Below are 13,039 nucleotides of genomic sequence, written 5' to 3'. Positions count from 1 at the left end.
TCGATGGAGGTACAAGAAGATCAGAGTGTGCAGCCGGGGATACAAGTCATAGCGGAGTAGGAACACCACCAGGAATGTCATCAGGGCATTCAAGATGAGGTGGTTACCATTGATCCAACGCCCCAATCGGTGGGTACTTGTTCTCTCCCCCTCTCCTCTTTAAATGATTCTCTTCAATCTTTGCTAAATGTGCTCCCTAGGCTTGGTCCCTCCAAGCCTTTCATGTCGGAAGATCCTTTTATCGAATTTGTGTCTTTTGCCCTGGATAGTATAATAAGCTCTATCCCAGCTCTTAACATAGCTAAGTCTCCTCCGACCAACCATGTGCTTTCTCCTCTACCTGTAGACTTTGCTGAGAAACCTCACTATAATCTCCAACCTCGGGAAAAGAGGGATCTTCCTTTAGAAGATGTAGGAGGTCTACGAGACATCCAGGAGCCCTTATTGCCTTGTAAGACTCGAGGTAGGAAGTATAATATATCAAAGGCTCAGTTAAGAGCCAAATTAGATTGTTGATGGAAAACAATTATCACTTAAAGGGGCGCTTAGAGTCGCGCAGGCCCCTGTCAGGGTTATCAAATGATTATTTTGTCCTTCAACTACTGTGGGTTTGCTAGCACCCGTAAGAAGATAGCTCTAAAAGCTCTTTTTCAAAATTATTGTCTTGATGTTATTATGCTCCAAGAAACCCTTGGAGCTGGTGAATTAGTGAGGAATTCCCTTAGTAAAATGATGTTGGGCTGGTCTTTTGTGACGGTTGATGCAAAAGTGAGATCTGGGGTTTGGCCTTGGGTTTTAATGGTTGTAGTGTGAAATTGTTAAACTCATGGGGATCAGACCTGGTGTTGGGGGTTGAGGTCTACTCGTCAGAGCTATGCTCATAATTTTCTCTCATTAACATTTATGGGTCATGTCAGGACAGGGTTATGTTTTGGAATAACCTTCTTTCTAAATATTTTATGAAAAATCCCAATATGGTTGTGGGGGGGATTTCAATTTTTCACTGGGAATGTCTGAGACTTGGGGTCCTTCGGCCCAAGTTGGCCCTTTGGCAGATTTCTTTTTGAACAATATTCAGATAGGAAAGTTTATTGATGTAAACTTGATAAAATCTATACCTACTTGGAGGAACGGGCATGTGGGGGAAGCCAGAGTGGCGAAGGGATTGGACCGTTTCCTATTGAAAGAGGATATGGCTAATCAAACTCCCTTTTTCAGGCAGTGAGTTGGAACAAGAGGAGAATCATATCATTTTCCTATCCCGCTGGAACTGAAAGGGACCATTCGAAAGCCTAGCTCACCCTTCAAATTCAACTGAGCATGGCTTAAAGAGCCCTCTTTCAACAGATTTGTCAAAGATACCTAGAGGCCATTGGATAGACAACAATATTAATATGTAGCTCAGTCATTCATGGTAAATCTAAAAAGAATGAAGTGGGCAAAGATAGAATAGGTGAAAGAGAAAAATATAAGGGATAAAGCTGAATTAAATCGTATTGGTGAGGAACTAGAATCTTTGGAGAGCCCGGAAAAGGATGGGTATGAGTCTGAGGAGAAGAGGGAAAGGATCAAACAGTTGGAGTTAGGAAGAAGGAAAATTATTAATGATATTGAAGAAAAGTGGAGACTCAAAAGTAGAGCAATATGGCTTTTAGGTGGTGATGAGAACTCGATTTTTTTTCAAAATTACGCAAAGGGAAGAAAAAATACAAATACTATCTGGGGAATGAAATGGGCAGATGGGGGCATAGAAAAATATTTTGATGAACTGGCTTCTATGGGAAGAGACCACTTCAAAAATTGTTCAGAGCCCTAGAAGAGGCTTTAATTACAAAGGTTATACAGGTGGCTCAATTGTTCCATACATATGCGGAGGAGGAAGAAAATGAGATGCCAATGGCTCCTGTTGTAAAAGGGGAAGTCAAAGGGGTAATAAAATCTATGCAAAAAGATAAGAGTCCAAGGCCTGATGGCTGGACTGTGGAAATTTTCTAACATTGTTTTGATTTATTTAGGGAAGAGCTTACTGGGGTGGTGGAGGAATCACGTCTTAGAGGTTATGTTTATGAACCCTTCAAATCTACCTTCCTGGCTTTAATCCCTAAAACTGATGATCCCTCATCCTTTGAAGAGTTCAGATCTATTTCCCTCTGTAACTGTATCTATAAAATCATCGCCAAAATTATTGTTGTTCGTCTGAAACCAATCCTTTCAAGCAATATATCTAAGGAACAATTTGGGTTCCTCGATGGTAGACATATTCATGAAGCCATCAGGGTAGCTCAGGAGTTGATGCATAGCATAAATAGGAGCAGTAAAAAAGGATTGATAGTTAAAATTGACCTATCAAAGGCGTATGACAAAATTAGCTGGTTATACTTACAACTGCTACCGACTCACCTGGGTTTTAGTATTGATTTCATCAATTGGGTCATGGGATGCATCTCAAATGTTAGCTTTGTAGTCCTGATAAATGGTGCAGCATCCCCCTTCTTCCACAACCAAAGAGGGCTTAGAAATGGTTGTCCTCTGTCTGCGCTTTTTACTAGCGGCAGAAGGCCTAAGTCAACTGATTCTTGCCGCTAAACGAAGAGGTGAGCTAAAAGGAATAGAAGTAGAAATCAATATGTTTATCACACACCTACTGTTTGTGGATGACATAATTTTGTTCAGTGATGGAACTAGGGGCGATATACAACAGTTGAAACTTTCTCTTGATTTGTTTCTAAAAGCTACTGGGATGTGCATTAATGCCCATAAATCCACAATAGTCTACGAAGGCTTCTCGGGGAATGAGGTAAACATGATCATTCAGTACTTCCCTTTGAAGCAAAACCCATGAAGGACAACTTCAAATATCTTGGTTTCCATCGCAAACCCGATACCTACAGAAAACATGATTGGAATTGGCTTTTGGCAAAAATTGAAAATCGTATAAAACATTGGAGTTTTAAGTGGCTTTTGAGAGATGTTAGACTGGTTTTAATTAAATCGGTTCTTTTAGCTATTCCAATCTATTGGATCGCTCTCACATGGGTTCCAAAAGGCATTCTCACTCAGATAAGGAAAGTGTGTGGCCACTTTCTATGGGTTGGATCAAAGTAGGATGCAATACTTCCTTGGGTAGCTTGGGATAGATTGCTTGTCCAAAAGCTTGGTGAGGCTGGGGTATAAGGACCTCCCATCTTTTTCTATAAATCTAGCAACAAAATCAGGGTGGTGGTTATTATCAATGGAAAACTTGTGGATGGCTGTGGTGAAAATGAAATACATAGACCCAGTCCCCATTGATGAATGGATGCGCAGGACAGATAAAAAATTCTCAAATGCATTAGTAGTATGGAAGGTAATAGTGGACTCTTTCAGCATTGTGGAAGATGGACTGGCTTGGCAAGTTGGAAATGGGGAAAATCTTAGAATATAAATTGATCCGTGAGTGGGGAGTAATGAGGGCTTCGCTCTCTCAAGGGAGACAATGGATTGCTTACACACCCAAGGTGTTCTATTTCTGAACCAGATTGGAAAGGATGAACTCTCAACGAATTGGCATTAGGGATGGAAAACAATTGAGGATCTACACTTAGAGCCTCAATGGGGAGAAGAATGGCAGAATTATATAAGAGATTTGTAGCTCACAAATGTCAAGTTAAGGGATCGTCCAGATGTGCTACGATGGGTTCACGCTACTACAAGCCAATATTCCCCAAAGTATGAATATAGTTATTTAATGGTGAGAAGGGCATGGGGGGTACAGGATTGGTGGTGCAAACTGTTGTGGAAGTTGAAAAGTCCGGCGAAATAAAGCCTTTTTTTTGGTGCATCCTAAAGAACAAAGTGCCCACTTGGGATAATCTACAGAAGTGAAACAAACATGGCCCTAGCTGGTGCATATTATGCAAAAACTCAGAAGAATCAGTTTGCCATCTATTTTTAAGTTGTCCTTTCATCAACAAGATTTGGGAGTCCATGCTGAGATTACTGGGGATAAGTCAAACATGGAATGGGGCAAGTATCTTGGAAGCCTGGAAAAATTGGTGGAACTCAGTAACATATGAAAGTTTTAGATATATCCCTTTGATCATCTCTTGGGGTATATGGATGGCAAGGAACAAAGGCATTTTTCAAGACCTCCCATCATATCCCTCTCCGATTGCAACATAATGCACTTCTATTTTTGTTGTAATCCCCCTGCCTTCTCCATAAAAGACCTCTAGGAACATTAGAGAAGAACAGATCAGGCTTGATATACCATGGACATACTTTGATGGTGCCTATGATGCACATAATATATGTGGGTCGAAGCTAGTTATTCATGTCAATTAACACAAAATTTTCAAAGCTTTAATTGGCCTTGGCTCGGGAACAAACAATTATGCGGAACTTCAATCCTTGAAATTATTATCGTGTTGGCTTAATCATTTGGGGATTGAATAAGTTCAAATATTTGGTGACTCTTTAAATGTTATACACTGGTCTAATGGAGTACAAAGATGTCAAAATCATATTTTGATTCAAATCTTAAAATAATTTTTCATTTAAAAATGGGTTTTGATTTCATAATTGTTTGCCACATCTACAGGGAGAAAAATTCAAAGGCATACCACCTTTCCAAGGAAAGTTTACAACAAGTTGTTTTGGGTGACTGGTGCATAACTGAAATCGAGGATGGAAGGATCTATGTGTCGGACCAACAGGCATACAATTTTTGAACATCCTGTTCTGACAGTTAATGTTTTTCGCTCATTCAGTTTTTTTTGGACATATTACTGTATATTAGACTTTATATTATGGTTTCTTCGATACTAGTTTATTTTTGAAAAAAAACAAACTATTGTAAGGGTCGTTTTCTCCATTAATGGGGAGGCTCAAAAACTGGACATGGATATGTTTTTGGTATTTGGGACTGAGTAGTGTGTTGCTACGATCAGTTCCATTGTGGTTTTTCTTTGCTTTATGGTGGACTCACAATATTCATAATGCTTAATTGCATCTACATATGTAACTTTTTATTGTCTTAATAAAAAGTTCAATTTTTCCTAAGGAAAAAAACTAATATAACTTTAATTAATTAATTTTATAATTGTAAATAAATTTGTATATAATTGAATAATTTAATTGTAATTAATTAATTTTAATTATATAGTTAATTAATAGTTATTAATTAAGTTAATTAGGATTATTTTTTAATTAAATTTTGCTAATTTTGGCCCAGGCAGAAATTTTTCCAAAATTCTGATAATTTTGACACTTCAACTTTGGAAGCTCATAAGTTGAGTTTTACTTGGCCAAATGAGGCCCATGATGGCTCGTTAGAAATATAAAATCATGGAGAATATTTATGAATTGGTTACATGACTAGATTTGGTCATTAACTAAGCTAAAAAAATAGCAGAAATTTAAGTTCATATTGCAATCAAAATTAATTTTTTGAGTTTAGTATTTTGCATTTTCATTTGTCCAAAGCTTTTGGTGATTGCAGATCCATTCGATTCTATTCTCTTTGACCAAAAAAATATTTATAGGGATCAATGGGAAGCTCTGATTTATTTTTATTTATTTATTTATTGAATTGAATTTTGATTGGAGAAGTTTGTTTTCCTAGATTTCGTAATTATGATTTTGGTTTGCATTTTAATTTATTTTTGATTGGTTTTTGGAAGGAGAGTTGTTGAGGAGATGAAGCAAAGAATATTTGGAGTGAGAAGGGATCAATAGGGAAGAAGATGCAGGATTGGCAACAACAACTTCAACAATTCAACATTTTTAGTTTTCATTTTTGTAATTAAATAACACTTTTGAGAAGCAGAAAAGGGGGTCCCAGATTTGAAACTTGGGGAGGAAATTCTGAGAATTTCATGTACTCAAAGGCTTTGTTCAGATATTTAATTCTTGTACACTATTGTAAGAAAGAGAGGTTGCCATGATAGCCTACATTTAATAAATTTGATGCAATTCTTGATCCAGAAAAGTGGCATATGGTTCATTGATCCATGGCAAATACAGCAAGATAGGCTACAAAACTTCAACTTGGCAAACCATAAATGGACCATCAAAGGGAAATATCTAGGATCTTATGTGTAATATACCTAAGGGGATATTATGGGGTATAGAAGGAGGTACCCAAGGGAATAATGTAATGTAATAATATGAGGATGATAAATAAATAGGTCATAATTAATAAATAAAGTGGATAACCACATTATTTCTTAATAATGACCCATTTATTTATCATCCTTTTAGTATTATATTATATTATTCCCTTGGGTACCTCCTTTTGTACCCCATAATATCCCCCCTAGGTATACTACATTATGAACCCTGTACATATCCTCAAACAATGTTGAGAAAATGGGAAAGAACCCAATGCATCTTTAACTAAGTAGTTTGATGAATGAAAGCATGTATATGAAGATTGATCTACATCGCGAGAAAATATTCAAAGAAAGCATTTGAAACATGGGACAAGACGATCAAATAATGAATGGAGAAAAGAGGCAAGTGAACCTTTCTTACACAATATACTTCCAAAAGAGTAAACCACATGAGAGGCTCAACAAGGAGACACTACCAACACACTTAATCTATTTTGAAAAGCGGGAAGGCCTCTTGACACTAGAGTGTATAAATAAACTTGGTGTAAACTCCATACACTCAAATGGTCCCAAAAGTAATGATAAGAGTAGGATCATTTCCATTGTAATAAACTGCACAAGTAATGATGATTAATACATAGTCATTTAAATCCATATCTCTTATAAATAAAAGTTATGGAATTATAAAATTATTAATTACTAAAACTCAAAATAAATAAAACAAAAAAAAAATCCATAAATCTTAAAAATAAAAATTGTGAAATTATAAAATTATTGATTACTAAAACTTAAAGTAAACAAAAATATAAAAAATGAGTAAAAAAAGGAAACTCAAATCCAAAATCTCTGCCAATACTACATAGAGAATAATAGATAAAGAGGGGAGAACATACAACTAATGCTACAAAAAAAAATATTAATTGTTGAAAATCCATATAAATGTGCTAATAAGAATGAGAAAAAACCAATTACTCACCTGAAAGAATTTCAAACTTAATTTATAGATAATTTAATATAACATAGTTTATAGATATGGAAAGTAATTTTTTTTTTCTTTCGTAATATTTACATTAAATTTTATTATTTTGTTAATATTTTCACTAGTAAACATAATTATAATAAGATGGATATTAATATATTTCCATTAATAAATATAAAATTACAATGAGGAATTAAAGAACAAAGGAATCCATTAACCTAAAGAACTTACAAGTGATTGCCTGAAAATTATAAAAATTACATAGATCAAGGCAAAAACACCTGTCCCTCAACCCTACTAGACTAAATGAATAATATTAGTTAGGGCTCATTCAGCAGGGAGAAGTTCTTTTAGTGGGAGATTTCAATGTTAGAACATCAAATCATCAAGCTCGTATTCTTTGTTTTAAAGAGGATCACAATCCTATTTGGCTCACTGAAGAGGAGAATCCCCAATGGGTGAGGTGTTCAGAAAATGAAAAAGTTAGCGATCATTTTGGAGAGGAGTTGCTTACACTGTGTGGGGCTTTCAACTTAATTATTTGCAATGGTATAGATAGATGGAAAAGGTTTGGGAACTTCACTTGCAACACATACAATGGGACAAGTGTCATTGACTATGTGATGTGTTCACAAAGCTTGATAGAGAAGATAGATGAAGTAAAGATTGGAGAGCATATTTGGGAGTTAAAATTAGAACATAACCAAATTTATATAAAGTTATCATGGTTAGAAGAAAGACAGAATGGGAGAAAAACCCAATGCTCTCGACAATCACTATCAAGGGGCAAAATTCTTCTAACACAAGAAAATTGTACTATCTTCAAGACAATGTTAGAGAGATTAATTTAGAAGGAAAAAATTGGTTTCAAAAGTTTCAACAATCATGAGTTAACAAATATAATCCGAAGTGCACTTGAGAAGTGCAAAAGAGAAAAAAATAGGAAATCATAATCAAATTGTTTCCCTACAAATGCCTGGTTTGATGAGGAATGCAAAATGGCAAGGAGAACCTTGAAAAAGGCATGCAAGGAGAAGAAAAATGTAAAGTTATATAAGCAGATACTAAAAAGGAAAAAAGACGAGTTCATGCAAACAAGGCGAGAAGAGTTAATATATCTAAGCAAGAATAACCCAAAGCTTTTCTGACAGGAATTTTAAGTAAGGAAGAAGCAAATTGAAAATAATATTACAACCCAACAATGGTTTGAATATGAAAAGAAACTCTATGAGAAATCCTCCCTCCAGGATTAACACAACTACAAAGATCTTCACGTTATAGGAGGTGGAGATTGGAATTAAGAAGCTGAAAACAGGAAAGGCAAAGGACTTGGTTGAGCTTCAAGCAGAGTATCTAAAATGGGGAATGGACACTCTTGCACCGCACATCATGGAAATATTTAACAACGTCATTTAGAAAGGATTCCCAAGGGACTGGACAACTAGCCTAGCAATATCCCTTTTTAAAAGTGGAGACATCAATAATCCTTCTAATTATAGAACCATTATGATCAATCCTTTGTTTGCAAAGCTTTTCGGCAGCATGGTAGAAAATAGAATCAGTGAGTGGGCAAAAGTAAAAGAAAAGAGGGCAAGAGGACAAGTGGGTTTTAGGCCGAAGCATTCTACAGTGGATCATGGTATCACGTTGAGACACATTGTTGAAAATATTTTGGAGGACAAAGAAGAAGCATTATGTTGCTTTGTTGAATTCAAAAAGGCATTTGACACTGTCCCTAGAGATAAGTTGTGGCGTAGAATGGAAGAACTTGAAATTCCTTTGCATTATAGAGCCGTTGTCCATAGACTTTATGAAAAAGTGAAAGTCAAAATTAGAACCTCAGTGGGTATTTCAGAAAGCTTTAGAAGTGACATTGGAGTCAAGTTGCCCTCTATCTCCTCTTTTTGGCTTATATTTTGATAAACTAGAAGAGTGGATAAATCTGCAAGGTGGAGATGGTGTTCGGTTGGGGGAGTTTGTGATAAAGCTTCTTTTATATGCAGATGATCTTGTATTGATTTCTAAATCGGCTCATGGATTGCAGATACACCTATATTCCCTTGAGCATTTTTGTAGAGAAGTGGGGATGCAAGTCAATACTAGCGAGACCAAAACAATGATTTTCTCTAATAAAAGGAAGCAGAGCCAACATACGTTTTTCTTTGAAGGCAACATTCTTGAAAAAGTAAATGAGTACAAGTACCTCAGGATTGATTTTAACAACAAACTTAATTGGGAGGACTGCAGAAAGAAGATAATTTTAGGAGGGTGGAAAGCATTATATGCTCTTCAAAGCAGATGTAGAGAGGCAGAGTTATGGGATTGGAAAATGACTAGAACGCTTTTTGGACTCCTAGTTTGTCCAATGATGCTATATGGGTGTGAATTGTGGGCTAGTAGCAACCCCCATCTCAAAATGGAAACAAAGAAAATCCAAAAATGCTTGATCATGAGCAAGTTCAAAATAAAAAACAATTGGTATCTTATGAGATAATCTTGAGTGAAACAAGAGCAACTCCCATCGAAGCAATTTCTATTGTGCGGCTCATAAGATATCTAAAAAGAACTGAGCAAATGGGAGTAGGTAGATGGCCTAATGTTATCTTCAATGAAGGCATGAGCGAAAGAGAGAAAACATGGATGAAACAAAACTACATATGGATGCAAAAAAGGAATATCTACGTCAATGCTTGTCCCACAAATAGCAAGGAGCTAAAGGCTTTTGTTATGGAGAAGTTTCATAAATGAGTACGGGGAAAAGAGTTAGGTAGAAAGAAGTACTACATTGAGGAATTCAACCCTACGCGTGATCTACAACAAAAGGAGTTCCTTGGAGCTAGCATTCCGTGGAGGGCAAAGGTTCTTATTTCTCAATTAAGAACCAACTCGCATCAACTTCGGTGTGAAATAGGACAGTGCAAAAGGCCTAAAGAAGCTTGGGAAGAATAGGTGTGTACATTTTTCACGTCTGGGGCAATGGAATCGAAAGAACATTTCATTTTGGAATGTGATGCATTCAAAGACATTAGAGAAGTTATGGGAATATGCTAGCATTCGTTTCTTGGCTTTATCTTTTCAGTGAGGAGATTGCTGGAAAGTTGGGCTAACTCATCATCAATTTGAACAAGAAAATGATTGAATTGCAAAAGACGAAAAGCAAGGAACTAATAGTCCCATAGAATATTTTTAGTCTCGTGGACATTAAAATATCATTTCATTTCAATCTGGTTGTACACGTCAATCATTTCAAGAGCCATTTAAGTTGAATATAATTTTTTTAAAATTAAAGTTGTCGAATGATTTGCTGCAGGTCACTAGTTAAAATGCGTTGTTGTGTGTTTTTCCAACAACAAACAATATACATGAAAAACTTATAAGAAAGAAGAAACAAAATTATATCGGAAAGTGGTGTTGGGATGAGTTAGTTGGCACGTCATGTAAAACATTCATCTCATGTTAAACACATTGTAAGTACGGATCCATTAGTAGAACATTATAGTTTGGTTGTTGTTTTTCTTTCCTAGTGTGGGCAGTCCACCTATAGGCAAGTTTAAGAGAGAGAGTATTAGAAAATTGTTGGATGAAATGAAATATGGGTGCAGCTAAGATCACAATCTAGAGGTGGGGTTTTTTCCAAGGGCTATTTTTAAGAAAGACATTTGGATATTCAACATAATTTGATGGGTTTTTTTCCAAGGGCTTTTTTTTAAGAAAGACATTTGGATATTCAACATAATTTGATGCGTCAAAAATCATCAAAATGCCACACAGGTTTTCGAAGGTATTGAATATTTTTTGAAAATTTTGAAATATATATATATAGAAGTTAAAAGTCTATCTAAAGGCTTGAATAACTTGCCTACGGGGCGTAGAATAGACGATGGAGTGTACAGTTAAGTAAAACCGTGATGTGAAGGTCACCGGTTCAAAACTCCATGGGCAAAAATCTAGCCATGTTAAGGAGTGGTGTGGCCCAGGTCGAGTGCGATCCCCGGGTGATTTTGAAGGCTTAGATGCCCCTGGGCCGTGGTTTCTCAAGCCACAGGTCAAGCCTGATATAATCTCTGGATAACTCAAATAACTTGACAAATAAAATTAAAGAAAGGCTTGAATAACTCCATTAATGCTTCTATAATGCTTCTAGTGGCTTAGTAATATGTGAATAAAGATATATATTTGAAGTGTTGGTTTTCCTGATCAAAGGTTTCAGTTATAAGGTTTATAGGGTAACATTTATATATCAACTTTGAGTTTCTTGATATTTCATGTGCATAAATTTTCTGTTGTATTTAATATTTTTCGCTCTAAGAACTAAAACACTCCACATTGGGATCCATGCAACATGCCTTAGAGTACATGCAATATGTCTCGAGATGTATGTATCGACATCGAGATCCTTGTATCTATTATATTCAACAATATTTACATGCATTGCGGATCCATGCCATTTTCTTGAAATCCATCATTGCACACTTGGCAATGACATGGATGCCACACCATCAAAAAAGTGTCCCCATGAACATTTTGTACACTTTGTAGCTTAGGGAGCACACATGAGCATGTTATGGTCCTCACTACCTTGTTCAAAGGTTTATAGATGGTTTTCCCAGTTAAAGGCTATAGGGTAAATATCAACTTTATATGTTTCTTGATATTTCCATATGCATAAATTCTCTTTGTATCTAATATTTTTCTCTCCAAGAACTAAAATACTCCACATTGAGATCCATGCACCATGCCTTAGAGTACATGCAATAGATTTCACGATCTCTGCATCGACATTAGGATCCATGTATCTATATTCAATGATATCTACATGTTGATTTGGGGTAGCATCAGATGTGCTCTAGCCACGAAATTTGGTGGAGAGGTTGGGGCACATGGGATCTCCAATACCCAGAAAGGGTTTGGGCATATTCTAAATAGTTCAGGAGATATTAAAACAATTAATATTTTTATGGAGTCCCCAAGTCTAAACTTAGGGAAATTAAAATATTAATGTGAATTAATAAGAAATTGTGTTAGAATGGTCCAAAAGACATGGATCAAGTGAGATATAATCTTAGCCGTTGATTAGGGACTTAATCTCAGTCGTTGATATGTCAACAAGAAAAGTATAAGAGGAGGCTTGAGGGTCACTTGGAGAATACACCAGAGTGATCAGTCATTCTATTCTCTAGAGCGGGGTTTGCTAAGAGAGATAGAATCAGTGATCAGAGTTGCAGCTGAAGGGCATTGAGTACAGAGAGACAAAGAGGCAAAGATAGTGCCGAGACAATAGTGCAACAGCCAGGGAGAGTGATGCAATAGCAGCCAAAGCTCACGCAGGGCCATGCAAAGGCGGCCGGGAGCTATGCAGAGCTTCAAAGAGGCCAACATTACTGATGCAGGGCCTCCTAAGGCTGATGCAGACCCATCCGGGGTGTCACAGGGCCAGTGCTGGGCAGAGAGGGGCTGACACAGTCCAGAAAGGTAGAGGCTAGGTTTCTGGGGCAGATTGTAGCTGAGGAGGTGTTGGAAGGATTATCCGGGGTTTCAGTCGAGAAATTTGTCTCAAACTGAGAGGTATTACTGCCAAGGAAATTCTCTATTGGGTAGGCCAGTTTCAGCACCTAGATTGTACTCTGATATTGCTTAATAAGAAAACCCTCAGATAGTTGCACTGGTTTTCCCACATTAGGTTTTTTCGGGGATATTGGTCCAAAAATAACAGTGTCATTTGGTGTGATTGTTTCTGTTTCCTTTAGTTGTTGATCTGTAATATGTTGAGCATGCACTAGTGTTTATTTTCAGTATTTACATTGTAAATAACTTGTTAAGTAACAGAACAAGTAGGTAGGAATAAATCAGATAAAGTGCATGGAGGGTTTCTAACTAAGTAGACTTAGAAACTTCAACATGGTATCATAGCGTGATTGCAAATCATAGGAGGATTGAGGACATTAGCCGAGCGGAGAAATAACAGCAG

Source organism: Pinus tabuliformis, chromosome 8, assembly GCF_031772625.1.
Source record: "Pinus tabuliformis cultivar Carrire ecotype Pingquan chromosome 8, CPIR1, whole genome shotgun sequence".
Classification (NCBI taxonomy): Eukaryota; Viridiplantae; Streptophyta; class Pinopsida; order Pinales; family Pinaceae; genus Pinus; species Pinus tabuliformis.
The sequence above is the reverse complement of the archived record's forward strand: the minus strand, read 5'-3'. Positions refer to the sequence as shown.